Source organism: Oncorhynchus gorbuscha, linkage group LG10, assembly GCF_021184085.1.
Source record: "Oncorhynchus gorbuscha isolate QuinsamMale2020 ecotype Even-year linkage group LG10, OgorEven_v1.0, whole genome shotgun sequence".
NCBI classification, from domain to species: Eukaryota; Metazoa; Chordata; class Actinopteri; order Salmoniformes; family Salmonidae; genus Oncorhynchus; species Oncorhynchus gorbuscha.
The window spans coordinates 83,258,549-83,272,041 of record NC_060182.1 but is presented as its reverse complement, the minus strand read 5'-3'; positions in this window follow the sequence as shown (position 1 = coordinate 83,272,041).

Here is a 13,493-nt window from a genome sequence, read left to right as displayed (position 1 = left end):
TAGAATTAGGCTGAAGGGAAGGGAAGAGGGAGACCTAGTCAGTAGAATTAGGCTGAAGGGAAGGGAAGAGGGAGACCTAGTCACAGAGTAGAATTAGGCTGAAGGGAAGGGAAGAGGGAGACCTAGTCACAGAGTAGAATTAGGCTGAAGGGAAGGGAAGAGGGAGACCTAGTCAGTAGAATTAGGCTGAAGGGAAGGGAAGAGGGAGACCTAGTCAGTAGAATTAGGCTGAAGGGAAGGGAAGAGGAGACCTAGTCAGTAGAATTAGGCTGAAGGGAAGGGAAGAGGAGACCTAGTCAGTAGAATTAGGCTGAAGGGAAGGGAAGAGGGAGACCTAGTCAGTAGAATTAGGCTGAAGGGAAGGGAAGAGGGAGACCTAGTCAGTAGAATTAGGCTGAAGGGAAGGAAGAGGGAGACCTAGTCACAGAGTAGAATTAGGCTGAAGGGAAGGGAAGAGGGAGACCTAGTCAGTAGAATTAGGCTGAAGGGAAGGGAAGAGGGAGTCACCTAGTCAGTAGAATTAGGCTGAAGGGAAGGGAAGAGGGAGACCTAGTCAGAGTAGAATTAGGCTGAAGGGAAGGGAAGAGGGAGACCTAGTCAGTAGAATTAGGCTGAAGGGAAGGGAAGAGGGAGACCTAGTCAGTAGAATTAGGCTGAAGGGAAGGGAAGAGGGAGACCTAGTCAGTAGAATTAGGCTGAAGGGAAGGGAAGAGGGAGACCTAGTCAGTAGAATTAGGCTGAAGGGAAGGGAAGAGGGAGACCTAGTCAGTAGAATTAGGCTGAAGGGAAGGGAAGAGGGAGACCTAGTCAGTAGAATTAGGCTGAAGGGAAGGGAAGAGGGAGACCTAGTCAGTAGAATTAGGCTGAAGGGAAGGGAAGAGGGAGACCTAGTCAGTAGAATTAGGCTGAAGGGAAGGGAAGAGGAGACCTAGTCAGTAGAATTAGGCTGAAGGGAAGGGAAGAGGGAGACCTAGTCACAGAGTAGAATTAGGCTGAAGGGAAGGGAAGAGGGAGACCTAGTCAGTAGAATTAGGCTGAAGGGAAGGGAAGAGGGAGACCTAGTCACAGAGTAGAATTAGGCTGAAGGGAAGGGAAGAGGGAGACCTAGTCAGTAGAATTAGGCTGAAGGGAAGGGAAGAGGGAGACCTAGTCACAGAGTAGAATTAGGCTGAAGGGAAGGGAAGGGAAGAAGAGGGAGACCTAGTCAGTAGAATTAGGCTGAAGGGAAGGGAAGAGGGAGACCTAGTCAGTAGAATTAGGCTGAAGGGAAGGGAAGAGGGAGACCTAGTCAGAGTAGAATTAGGCTGAAGGGAAGGGAAGAGGGAGACCTAGTCAGTAGAATTAGGCTGAAAGGGAAGTCAGGAATTAGGCTGAAGGGAAGGGGAGGGAGACCTAGTCACAGAGTAGAATTAGGCTGAAGGGAAGGGAATTAGGCTGAAGGGAAGGGAAGGGAGACCTAGTCACAGAGTAGAATTAGGCTGAAGGGAAGGGAAGAGGGAGACCTAGTCAGTAGAATTAGGCTAGAATTAGGCTGAAGGGAAGGGAAGAGGGAGACCTAGTCAGTAGAATTAGGCTGAAGGGAAGGGAAGAGGGAGACCTAGTCAGTAGAATTAGGCTGAAGGGAAGGGAAGAGGGAGACCTAGTCAGTAGAATTAGGCTGAAGGGAAGGGAAGAGGGAGACCTAGTCAGTAGAATTAGGCTGAAGGGAAGGGAAGAGGGAGACCTAGTCAGTAGAATTAGGCTGAAGGGAAGGGAAGAGGGAGAAGTCAGTAGAATTAGGCTGAAGGGAAGGGAAGGGAGACCTAGTCACAGAGTAGAATTAGGCTGAAGGGAAGGGAAGAGGGAGACCTAGTCAGTAGAATTAGGCTGAAGGGAAGGGAAGAGGGAGACCTAGTCACAGAGTAGAATTAGGCTGAAGGGAAGGGAAGAGGAGACCTAGTCAGTAGAATTAGGCTGAAGGGAAGGGAAGAGGGAGACCTAGTCAGTAGAATTAGGCTGAAGGGAAGGGAAGAGGGAGACCTAGTCAGTAGAATTAGGCTGAAGGGAAGGGAAGAGGGAGACCTAGTCAGTAGAATTAGGCTGAAGGGAAGGGAAGAGGGAGACCTAGTCAGTAGAATTAGGCTGAAGGGAAGGGAAGAGGGAGACCTAGTCAGTAGAATTAGGCTGAAGGGAAGGGAAGAGGGAGACCTAGTCAGTAGAATTAGGCTGAAGGGAAGGGAAGAGGAGACCTAGTCACAGAGTAGAATTAGGCTGAAGGGAAGGGAAGAGGGAGACCTAGTCAGTAGAATTAGGCTGAAGGGAAGGGAAGAGGGAGACCTAGTCACAGAGTAGAATTAGGCTGAAGGGAAGGGAAGAGGGAGACCTAGTCAGTTGAATTAGGCTGAAGGGAAGGGAAGAGGGAGACCTAGTCAGTAGAATTAGGCTGAAGGGAAGGGAAGAGGGAGACCTAGTCAGTTGAATTAGGCTGAAGGGAAGGGAAGAGGGAGACCTAGTCAGTTGAATTAGGCTGAAGGGAAGGGAAGAGGGAGACCTAGTCAGTTGAATTAGGCTGAAGGGAAGGGAAGAGGGAGACCTAGTCACAGAGTAGAATTAGGCTGAAGGGAAGGGAAGAGGGAGACCTAGTCAGTAGAATTAGGCTGAAGGGAAGGGAAGAGGGAGACCTAGTCACAGAGTAGAATTAGGCTGAAGGGAAGGGAAGAGGGAGACCTAGTCAGTTGAATTAGGCTGAAGGGAAGGGAAGAGGGAGACCTAGTCAGTAGAATTAGGCTGAAGGGAAGGGAAGAGGGAGACCTAGTCACAGAGTAGAATTAGGCTGAAGGGAAGGGAAGAGGGAGACCTAGTCAGTTGCACAACTGAATGCATTCAACGGAAATGTGTCTTCCTCATTTACCCGACCCCTTGGGCTCAAAGTTCAACGCTTAGGGTTAGTGAAAATAGGATCCTTTTTTTTCATTTGGTCCCCACAGGGATAGTAAAACCAATGTGTGTGTGTGCCGCCAGCCGAACTGAAGCTTCTTCCAGTGTTTATATCTGACCTGAGTCCAGGTACTTCATCTTGTCAATCCAGGGATATGAAGTCCGAACCTACACCTCAGTTTTGCTAATATGTCCTCTCTATGAATGTTTCTGTTTCCACATCTCCACTAGTCATTTAGCAAACGCTCTAATCGGAGCAATTAGGGTTTCACTTCCTTGCTGAAGGGCACAGGTAGCCTAGTGGTTAGAGCATTGGACTAGTAACCAAAAGGTTGCAAGATTGAATCCCTGAGCTGACAAGGTACAAATATGTCATTCTGGCCATGAATAAGGCAGTTAACCCACTGTTCCTAGGCTGTCAGTGAAAACAAGACTTTGTTCTTAACTGACTTGCCAAGTTCAAAACAGAGAGATTTTTCACCTCGTTGTCTCGAACCAGTGACTGTTCAAACTCGCTAACCGCTAGACTACCTGAGGCCCCATTATTCACTGTCTCCACACATATGCTTCCCTATGTACCAGTCCATCAACTTGACTTGTTTCTTATCGGTCTACCACCCACTCATTGTTTATCCATAATGTACCCTCTTCTCCCGGATCCCTCGACCTCGATCCCTGCCTGCTGTCTCAGCTACACCTCTGTAGAAGTGGGACATTTTTGTTCCTTAACTAGGCAAGTCAGTTAAGAACAAATTCTTATTTACAATGACGGCCAAACCCGGACGACGCACTCAAAGATATTTGCTGGGCTGTCCTTAACCTGTAGTGTACTGAGCAGCTCGAGGAGGGTACATACTTTCCCTGGTACAGCTTTCCCAAACAGGTCCTGCAGAAAATGTTTCCTCTGGGTGGTCCCCCAGTTCAGGAGCCAGCTCATTACACAATGCTGCTACCTAGGAGAGTGGCAGGGGATCTCTGTCTGCAAATGATTTTAGAGAGGTACAAGATACATTCTCCAAGCTGGGATGCACCAAACCCTGTGGTACTGACAGAAAGTCTGCCAGGCTGGGTGAAGAGTAGCTGGACTGTGTGCAGAGCAAACCCTGGGATGGGCTGGGTGGGGGAGAACACCTCCAGAGACAGGCTAAACCCCTGATCCCCTGGATAGTTGGCTGCTCTAGCCCTCCTACCAAGGCGTACCAGGGGGATGTATAGAGCCTTGACAGCCAGAGGACATCTTCTAAGGCATTCTAACGGCTGACATCTGTTGCTTTGCTTTTTGATCAGGGGGTAGAAAAGAAGAGAGGAGGAGGCTCAGGTGTCTGGTCAGTTAAACACTGTTCCAGGTTTAAGATAATAAAGCAGCAAGCCACCTCCAACAACATATGGTTTGTGAATTTGTTTGTCATTTACAATGTGGTGGAAATTAAAGGAGGGGATGGAGGAGAGAGGGATTGGTTAAGATTATTTTCTGTGTGAGTGTAAATTCCCTCCTTTATTTCTCAGGGAGTCAGGGATAGATGGCGAGAGAGAGAGAGAGAGAGAGAGAGAGAGAGAGAGAGAGAGAGAGAGAGAGAGAGAGAGAGAGAGAGAGAGAGAGAGAGAGAGATAGAGAGAGAGAGAGAGAGAGAGAGAGAGAGAGAGAGAGAGAGAGAGAGAGAGAGAGAGAGAGAGAGAGAGTGAGAGTGAGAAAGAGAGAAAGAGAGAGAGAGAGAAAAGAGAGAGAGAGAGAGAGAGAGAGAGAGAGAGAGAGAGAGAGAGAGAGAGAGAGAGAGAGAGAGAGAGAGGGAGAGAGAGAGAGAGAGAGAGAGAGAGAGAGAGAGAGAGAGAGAGAGAGAAGAGAGAAAGAGAGAGAGAGAGAAGAGAGAGAGAGAGAGAGAGAGAAATTGAGAAAGAGAGAGAGAGAGAGAGAGAGAGAGAGAGAGAGAGAGAGAATTGAGAGAGAGAGAGAGAGAGAGAGAGAGAGAGAGAGAGAGAGAGAGAGAGAGAGAGAGAGAGAGAGAGAGAGAGAGAGAGAGAGAGAGAGAGAGAGAGAGAGAGAGAGAGAAATTGAGAGAGAGAGAGAGAGAGAGAGAGAGAGAGAGAGAGAGAGAGAGAGAGAGAGAGAGAGAGAGAGAGAGAGAGAGAGAGAGAGAGAGAGAGAGAGAGAGAGAGAGAGAGAGAGAGAGAGAGAGAGAGAGAGAGAGAGAGAGAGAGAGAGAGAGAGAGAGAGAGAGAGAGAGAGAGAGAGAGAGAGAGAGAGAGAGAGAGAGAGAGAGAGAGAGAGAGAGAGAGAGAGAGAGAGAGAGAGAGAGAGAGAGAGAGAGAGAGAGAGAGAGAGAGAGAGAGAGAGAGAGAGAGAGAGAAAGAGAGAGAGAGAGAGAGGGAGAGAGAAAGGGGATGGTGTTTTTGACTAATTGTCATGGTCAACTGAACTCGTATAACACAAGCATGAATTTCTCTTTGTATATTCACTTATTGCACAACAAAATGAGAAAAAAGTCAGTAAGTTGAATACTTTCTGAAGGCACTGTACTGTATATGAGTTATTAAATTATTTAGGTCAAAAGTTTTTCTTGATACCTGTTTCTCAGTTCCTTTTCATAACAAACTACTTTCAAAAGTTATTAAACTAAACATTTGTGGGAAACAATATATTTGAAAATCAGTCTCTGTGTCAAAATCCTTTCTTCTCTAAGAAGCACTTTGTCCCGTAAGCACCCGATGTTCCCCAACTGATGAGGGGCTAATTCAGTGTTGGGGTTGATGGTAGGGTAGTCCACCATTTTGGCTTTCAGAAAGGCCTCCTATTTTGTGATGCAGAACTGTTTAATAGTTTCCCAGTGAGGTTGGCATGGTTACCATCTGAGAAAAGCAGAGACTTAAATATTGTGACTGAATGTCCCAGAACCTGGTATAATCTCCAGCCAATCTCCGTATTAACACCCAACTCCTGCCTGGCTCAGGCTCTATCTGCCTTTATTCCCTGCACCCGACTGCTCCACACGCGCGCACACCTCACCGTTCATCGCGCCGCCTGCCCCTCGCACGGCACAGCACAAAGGGTTTTATAACGGTTTAAGCCGCTAAAATGAGGGCCTCGCACATCATTCCCCATCAAAAGCCTCTCTTATTGCCCCAGACGTGTGGCATTTGTCTTTTTAATTTAGAAAAAGAGTGAAATGAAATTAAACTTTAGCTAGGCCACTGGTGGTGAACATGGGATGGGATGAGGGATGAATACTGTACTGGGGGAGTTGGGGTGTGGTGGTGGGGGGGAATGAGGTTTTGATACAGGGAATAAGAATGAGAAAGTAAGGTGAGATGAAGGCTCTGCCTGTGGCTTATTTATTTTCCTCTCACAAATCCCTGAAATGTGGGAAACTGTATCGGTGGCAGAGTGCTAACTTACTGCAAGTCGCTGCCTGATTAAAACAATATATTAAACCACCTGAACATGTGCCTGAAAGACATCAAATATGTCCCAGGTGGTACCCTATTCCCAATGTAGTGCACTACTTTTGACCTGGGTTCATACGGTGCTGGTCAAAATTAGTGCACAATAAAGGGAATTTGGTGCTATTTGGGTCCTGATAACTAATGTATCAAACTCTGGGTTATTTATTAGTTGGCCAAGCCTAACAGGTATTGGCCGGCAGTGAATGAAGGTGTTTTTTCTTCCTGCTATACCATAAATTATGACGTTTTTACACTGACAGAACAAACTACTCTCTGTGTCACTATGCTGTGGCTTGTAATGACCTCATTTTTAGTAGGGGGAGAGCCACTAAGAGAGTCTATAGACCTGTTTCAGTTGTGGTAGCAAGAAAAACACAGACAGTACATTAGGTCCGGTGCATCGGTTTTAGTATCTTCTTAAAACAGGAAGAGAACAAACAGGGAGGGTGTCAGCGTGGCATGTGGATGAAGAGAGGGAGGAGGGAGGAGGGAGGAGGAAGGAAAGGAGGTTTGATATCAAAATCTCATCACTTTGTGGTGACATTGCTGGTTTATGGACAGGGTGTCCCCAGTAAATCCATTAAACAAATCACATTAAAAAGACGCCCCATTGATCTTTAATTAGCGAGTTGTTAATCGCATTTACGACGACGGCTCTATCTCTATCTACATGAGGGAATCATTACCACACACTACGGATATGTCCCGAACTATTGGGAAGTAGCCCTACTCAATGAGAGGGACTGTCTCATAAAGAAACTAACACTGAAATAAGGTTAGGAGGCGACCTTAAACGGAACATTAATACTATACACCTGGACATAACCTTTGACCTTTACACCTTGCTGGGTCGTCCAGGTGGCAGGTGACATTCAGTCATCCCGGCTTTTTAGACTGTATTGAGAAGTAAATGTCCATATCAGCTGATCTATTGTTTGTCTTCAATTGTCTTCAATTCGTCTTCAATTGACACTCAGACACACTTGGTTTTACACCTTTCAACAGCTGAACTGTAAGATGGTCCAGGCAAAAGAATCAGGTCTCATGTCCACAATAGAGATTACATGAAGGGTTGGTGGGTGTCATCAGTCCTGAATGCCAACAGTGGTCCATTACTCTGCTGGCCTTGACTAAAGTAGACCCATTTGTGAGAAAAGTATTTTGTTCACCAAATTCAGTCCTTCCACTAATGTTGACAATAGGCTACAAGAAAACTATTCAACCTTCCTTGGTAATTCACTTGAGGAAGATGGCTGATTCATTGCTTTGCTACCAGTTGAGAACTATGTTAATTAAAGAACTATGTTAATTAAAGGTTTAAAAACTTGTGTTAAACACTCACACCTTGTCTACCTTTGAATAGTTAGACCATGTGTTGGTACATATTGACCTTTAACAGTAGCAGTCTGGTGAAATCAATTCATTCAGTTAAGTCTCTAAAGCCTGAATGCAACACACAATGTGTACATTTCAAATTTTGTCATTGCAAGTTAAAGCGTACAGTTAGCTAGCTAGCTAATGTTACTTGTATGATCTGTGTAGTAGTATTATTCATATCTCAGAGCCATTTGCTTTGCTAGTTATAGCCTAATGTTAACTAGCTAGTGTGTTTTTACCTGAGACGGTAATGTGAAGAAAAATGTGACTTGCACCAAAGTCAAATTAGGATATAATGTTAGGCCAACGAGATAGTGTCAAAGTTCTAAAGTGCTCCAGTAGAATGCCCTGCTTTTATTTTGTCACACTCACTCCTGTAAGATATTTTCTGTAATTATCACTCCATTAACTTGTAAATAATGATCCTGTTGTGAGTTTGTTTTCCTGTAGAAATGAATGCAAATTAGCTAAATTTAAGATGTTGTCAGCGATATGATATGGTCATTATTTGAACTGGCTAGCCAGCTAACTTCATGTTAGCTAGCTAAACAGTGTTTAGAAAGTTGCCTTTAGTTGCCTGGTTTGCGAGATTGACATATACCAAATTCAGTTTTAAACAGATGGGTTTGTTGGTGTTAAAATACACCAGTTATACTATTTTGGACAACCAGGCTGCTGATGTCATGCAGCCTGTCGATTTGTCATAACAACAAGGAGAAGTTTTATGTTGGATAATAGAATGTTCATGATGTCACTGCGACAACTGTATACAGACATGTCGATAGACGTAGCATAAACCAGCCTTTAGTCTTGAAATCATAGGTTTTTTTGTACACTATCGTGCTCACTGTTTCGCACATGGCCTCACATGTGAATCCTTAAAGAGGTGGGTGGGGCTAAGATTTAAGAGGGTGTGAAAGATGCTAAATGGGTGTAGTAGTCAAAGAAGAGCTCCTCAGTAGGTGTAACAAAACATTCAAGGGCCATTTTCTCAAAAGTGGGGTTACAAGTTTATCTACTTTCAAAGCAGAATTACTTTCCCATTGGTCCTCAACTGTAGATATACCATTTTCTAGCACTGAGTCACTACATGTATCCAAAAACATAATAAAAAAATATGTATGTTGCTGATCAATACTTAGGCCTTTCTAGGAAATGTAGTAGTCTACAGTCTAAGCATAGGCCTATTTATGAAGTACACTTCCTTGGAAAGAAAACTGCCCCCTGCTTCCCTGCCCATGCATAGCCTGTAGTCTACTCTATTTAATTAAGGCCACACATGCGCCTGATTGCACAGGTATGATTACTGAACTGGAAGCAGCAAGAATGATGCCAGAGACACATGTAGTGCCTACCTTGTAGGAGGACGCTTTTTTAAAATATTTTTTTTATTTTACCTTTATTTTACTAGGCAAGTCAGTTAAGAACAAATTCTTATTTTCAATGACAGCCTAGGAACAGTGGGTTAACTGCCTGTTCAGGGGCAGAACGGCAGATTTGTACCTTGTCAGCTCAGGGATTCGAACTTGCAACCTTTCGGTTCCTAGTCCAACGCTCTAACCACTAGGCTACCCTGCCGCCCCTATGTGCAGACACAGACAAATAAATGGGTAATCAACATTTATTTAAGTTTGACAAACCTCCAAAGTTGATTTACAAACTGTATCAAGGGTTAATAGAGGCTTTTCCCAATGACACAAAACATGTAAAACAAGAAATGTGAGGAAGACCTGGTAGAAGGCATAGATACAGATATGTTTGAATGCCCAATCATGTTCATATTATCTCAGACATAAATAAATGCAGTTTAAAGGCCATCCATAGAAGGAACTATATGCCAGTCAAACTGAATTACATGCACTCAGAAATGTAATTCCTCTGCTGGAGGTGTAAAACACAATAGGGGCATATTTGCATATGTTGTGGTCTTGTGAAGGCTGGCTGAATTCTGGCAAAGAGTATGTTCTTTTGTCTCAGTATGCCTACAGATTCCCCCTTCTTGTTGTTTTTGATTGCTTGGAAATGTTGATACTGGAGACTTATCAGAAGAAACTGTGTAACCTAGCATTCATAGCGACTAAGAAATGCATTGCCATTAATTGAATTGTTGCTTATCCTCCCACAATGTCAAGTTATGTATCACTAGCTTTGACTAATGACAAGATGAAGGGTATACTGGGCAACTTTCATAAGGTCTGAACGCCTTATATGGAATACAGTACGACTAAAGGAGTATGTCTTTTGAAAACATGACCTTATATGGAATACAGTACGACTAAAGGAGTATGTCTTTTGAAAACATGACCTTATATGGAATACAGTACGACTAAAGGAGTATGTCTTTTGAAAACATGACCTTATATGGAATACAGTACGACTAAAGGAGTATGTCTTTTGAAAACATGACCTTATATGGAATACAGTACGACTAAAGGAGTATGTCCTTTGAAAACATGACCTGGATGACCATGGGAGACTAGTCAGGATCGAGGCAAAGATGAACGGAGCAAAGTACAGAGAGATCCTTGATAAAAACCTTCTCCAGAGCACTCAGGACCTCAGACAGGTTCACCTTTCAACAGGACAATGACCCTAAGCACACAGCCAAGACAATGCAGGAGTGGCTTCAGGACAAGTCTCTGAATGTCCTTGCGTGACCCGGCCAGAGCCCAGACTTGATCCTGATCTAACATCTCTGGTGAGACCTGAACATGACGGAGCTTGAGAGGATCTGCAGAGAAGAATGGGAGAAACTCCCCAAATACAGGTTTGCCAAGCTTGTAGCGTCATACCCAAGAAGACTTGAGGCTGTAATCACTGCCAAAGGTGCTTCAACAAAGTACTTAGTAAAGGGTATGAATAATTATGTAAATGTTATACTTTCAGTGGGTTTTTACAAATAAATTAGCAAAAATTTATAAAAACATGTTTTCTGCTTTGTCTTATATGTGTGCAGATTAATGATGGGGGGGGAAAACAATTTAATCCATTTTAAAATAAGGCTGTAAACTAACAAAATGTGGAAAAGTGAAGGAGTATGGATACTTTCCAAAGGCACTGTAAAATACAGAAATATCACGTTTTCACACCTATTCAGAGACAAACATCTTGGAAGAGAAGTTAGTTTTTCTCCAAGCGAGAAAGAAAAGGGCAGTCTGCGTCTTTGCAAACCCTCTGAATGTTACACGTATGTTGTGGCATTGACTGACAAAATAATATGCACCCATCGCTTTTGCCTGAGCGAAAATAAATAAATAAATCAAACCCACATAAAGGAGAGGATGCAGGCACGGGTACGTTTTAGGCTTTTTCTCTGTTCCCTTTTTAATCAGCAGAAGAAGACTGACACGTCCAATCATAACAAGACATCAGCTGTTAAATGGGCTTTCGCAATCACTGTCAACCAGCTGCCATTAGAGACGAGCCCATCCTGGACATCAATCAGCATTTATAGGCCGGAATTTGTTATTCATTATTTAATTATATACGATTTATTTTTTCTTTAACAATTGAAGTGTTTGCACTTTGTGTTACATGCACTCCCTTAATTATACATTGTTTGCAATCAAATTGCTGTTATGCACATGTCAGGAGACATGTTTTGTGATTCATGTAGATTGTTTTTTGGGGAGGAATAACTTTTGTTGAGTTAAGATGTTTTAAGTCTCTGATGAAGTATAAAACACAATTATCACAACTTGAAAGTGTCAGCGCTCTGTTCTAGTAACCACAAAGAAAATGTGGTCAAAGTAGACTAGTACTGTACACAATAAAGGCACAAACCTAACTCACTTTGTAGTCCAACGTTGAAACAGACATAATGATCTGCTTTCTAATTTTGCATTGGGTACATTTGATGAATGAAAAAATATATTTATCCAAAAATCCTGTTTAAAAGTGGCAACCCCACTGTATAAATTATATGGCAAATAACAAGTGTGGAAATCTTTAATTATTTCTCAAATTAAGCGCATTAGCCATGAAATTAGTTGCTTTCGTTTAAGAAGCCATGCAATCCAATTTGAGATGCTGCATACTATACTGTACATCTCATTCGATTTCACAATGATCTTCCGGAACTGAACATGCAAGAAGGAAATGAATGGGTCACCTATGTATAGAGAAATAAGTCCTCCTTTGAGTGTGAATGGAATGGAAGATTAGCCAGGCTTAGTCATGATACTCATCAACAGCCAACATTCACACAAACAACCAACACTGATATACTGTATACTGGAGAGAGTAGAGTAAACAGTTTTATAAACTTTATTAAACTAGCATCATATTGTCATGTAATCAGTGAGATGTTGGGTATCGTCATTAGCAGTTTTTCTACCCAATTTTAGAACATAACACCCACAAATATAATTGGTGCATTCTATCAATCAACATGTCAAACATTTGACTCTATCTTGATAACAGCAGAATATCAATTTAATTGCACTTGACCATCACTGAGATAAATGAACTTAAAATCCATATCTATTTATTGGATCATGGGAGGGACACATATTTAGGCACGTACAGTATATACAGAAACATTTGGCAAAGTATGCTGAAGGCGGTCCAAACAGGTACGCTTTAACCTGCAGGGTTCACCTGCTCCAACAGGTGTCATGTCAGGAGGAATCTAACATGCAGGGTTCACCTGCTCCAACAGGTGTCATGTCAGGAGGAATCTAACCTGCAGGGTTCACCTGCTCCAACAGGTGTCATGTCAGGAGGAATCTAACCTGCAGGGTTCATCTAACAGGTGTGTCATGTCAGGAGGAAGGTTCACCTGCTCCAACAGGTGTCATGTCGGAAGGAATCTAACCTGCAGGGTTCAGGTGCTCCAACAGGTGTCATGTCAGGAGGAATCTAACCTGCAGGGTTCAGGTGCTCCAACAGGTGTCATGTCAGGAGGAATCTAACCTGCAGGGTTCCGGTGCTCCAACAGGTGACATGTCAGGAGGAATCTAACCTGCAGGGTTCAGGTGCTCCAACAGGTGTCATGTCAGAAGGAATCCAACCTGCAGGGTTCACCTGCTCCAACAGGTGTCGTGTCGGAAGGAATCCAACCTGCAGGGTTCACCTGCTCCAACAGGTGTCGTGTCTGAAGGAATCCAACCTGCAGGGTTAACCTGCTCCAACAGGTGTCGTGTCAGAAGGAATCCAACCTGCAGGGTTCACCTGCTCCAACAGGTGTCGTGTCGGAAGGAATCCAACCTGCAGGGTTCTCCTGCTCCGACAGGTGTCGTGTCGGAAGGAATCCAACCTGCAGGGTTCACCTGCTCCAACAGGTGTCGTGTCGGAAGGAATCCAACCTGCAGGGTTCACCTGCTCCAACAGGTGTCGTGTCGGAAGGAATCCAACCTGCAGGGTTCACCTGCTCCAACAGGTGTCGTGTCGGAAGGAATCCAACCTGCAGGGTTCACCTGCTCCAACAGGTGTCGTGTCGGAAGGAATCCAACCTGCAGGGTTCAGGTGCTCCAGGCCCTCAGAGTGCATGACTGACTGACTGTTGCTGTGCTTGGAGTTGTACAATTTGGAGATGATTCAGTGACTCATTCATTAAATAAAACCTTGTGTCCTCCTTGGGAAATTGTAATTCTGTCTATCCCTACATCCTGGTTTGCGTCTCTAATGGCACTCTATTCACTGTAAGGGAATAGGGTACGATTTGTGACAAAACCCTGGTTACCATGACAACCCTGCTGACTCTTAGCCTGGCTTCTCTCACTCTCTTTCTTTGTATCTTTAAAAAAAATGTTTCTCTCCTC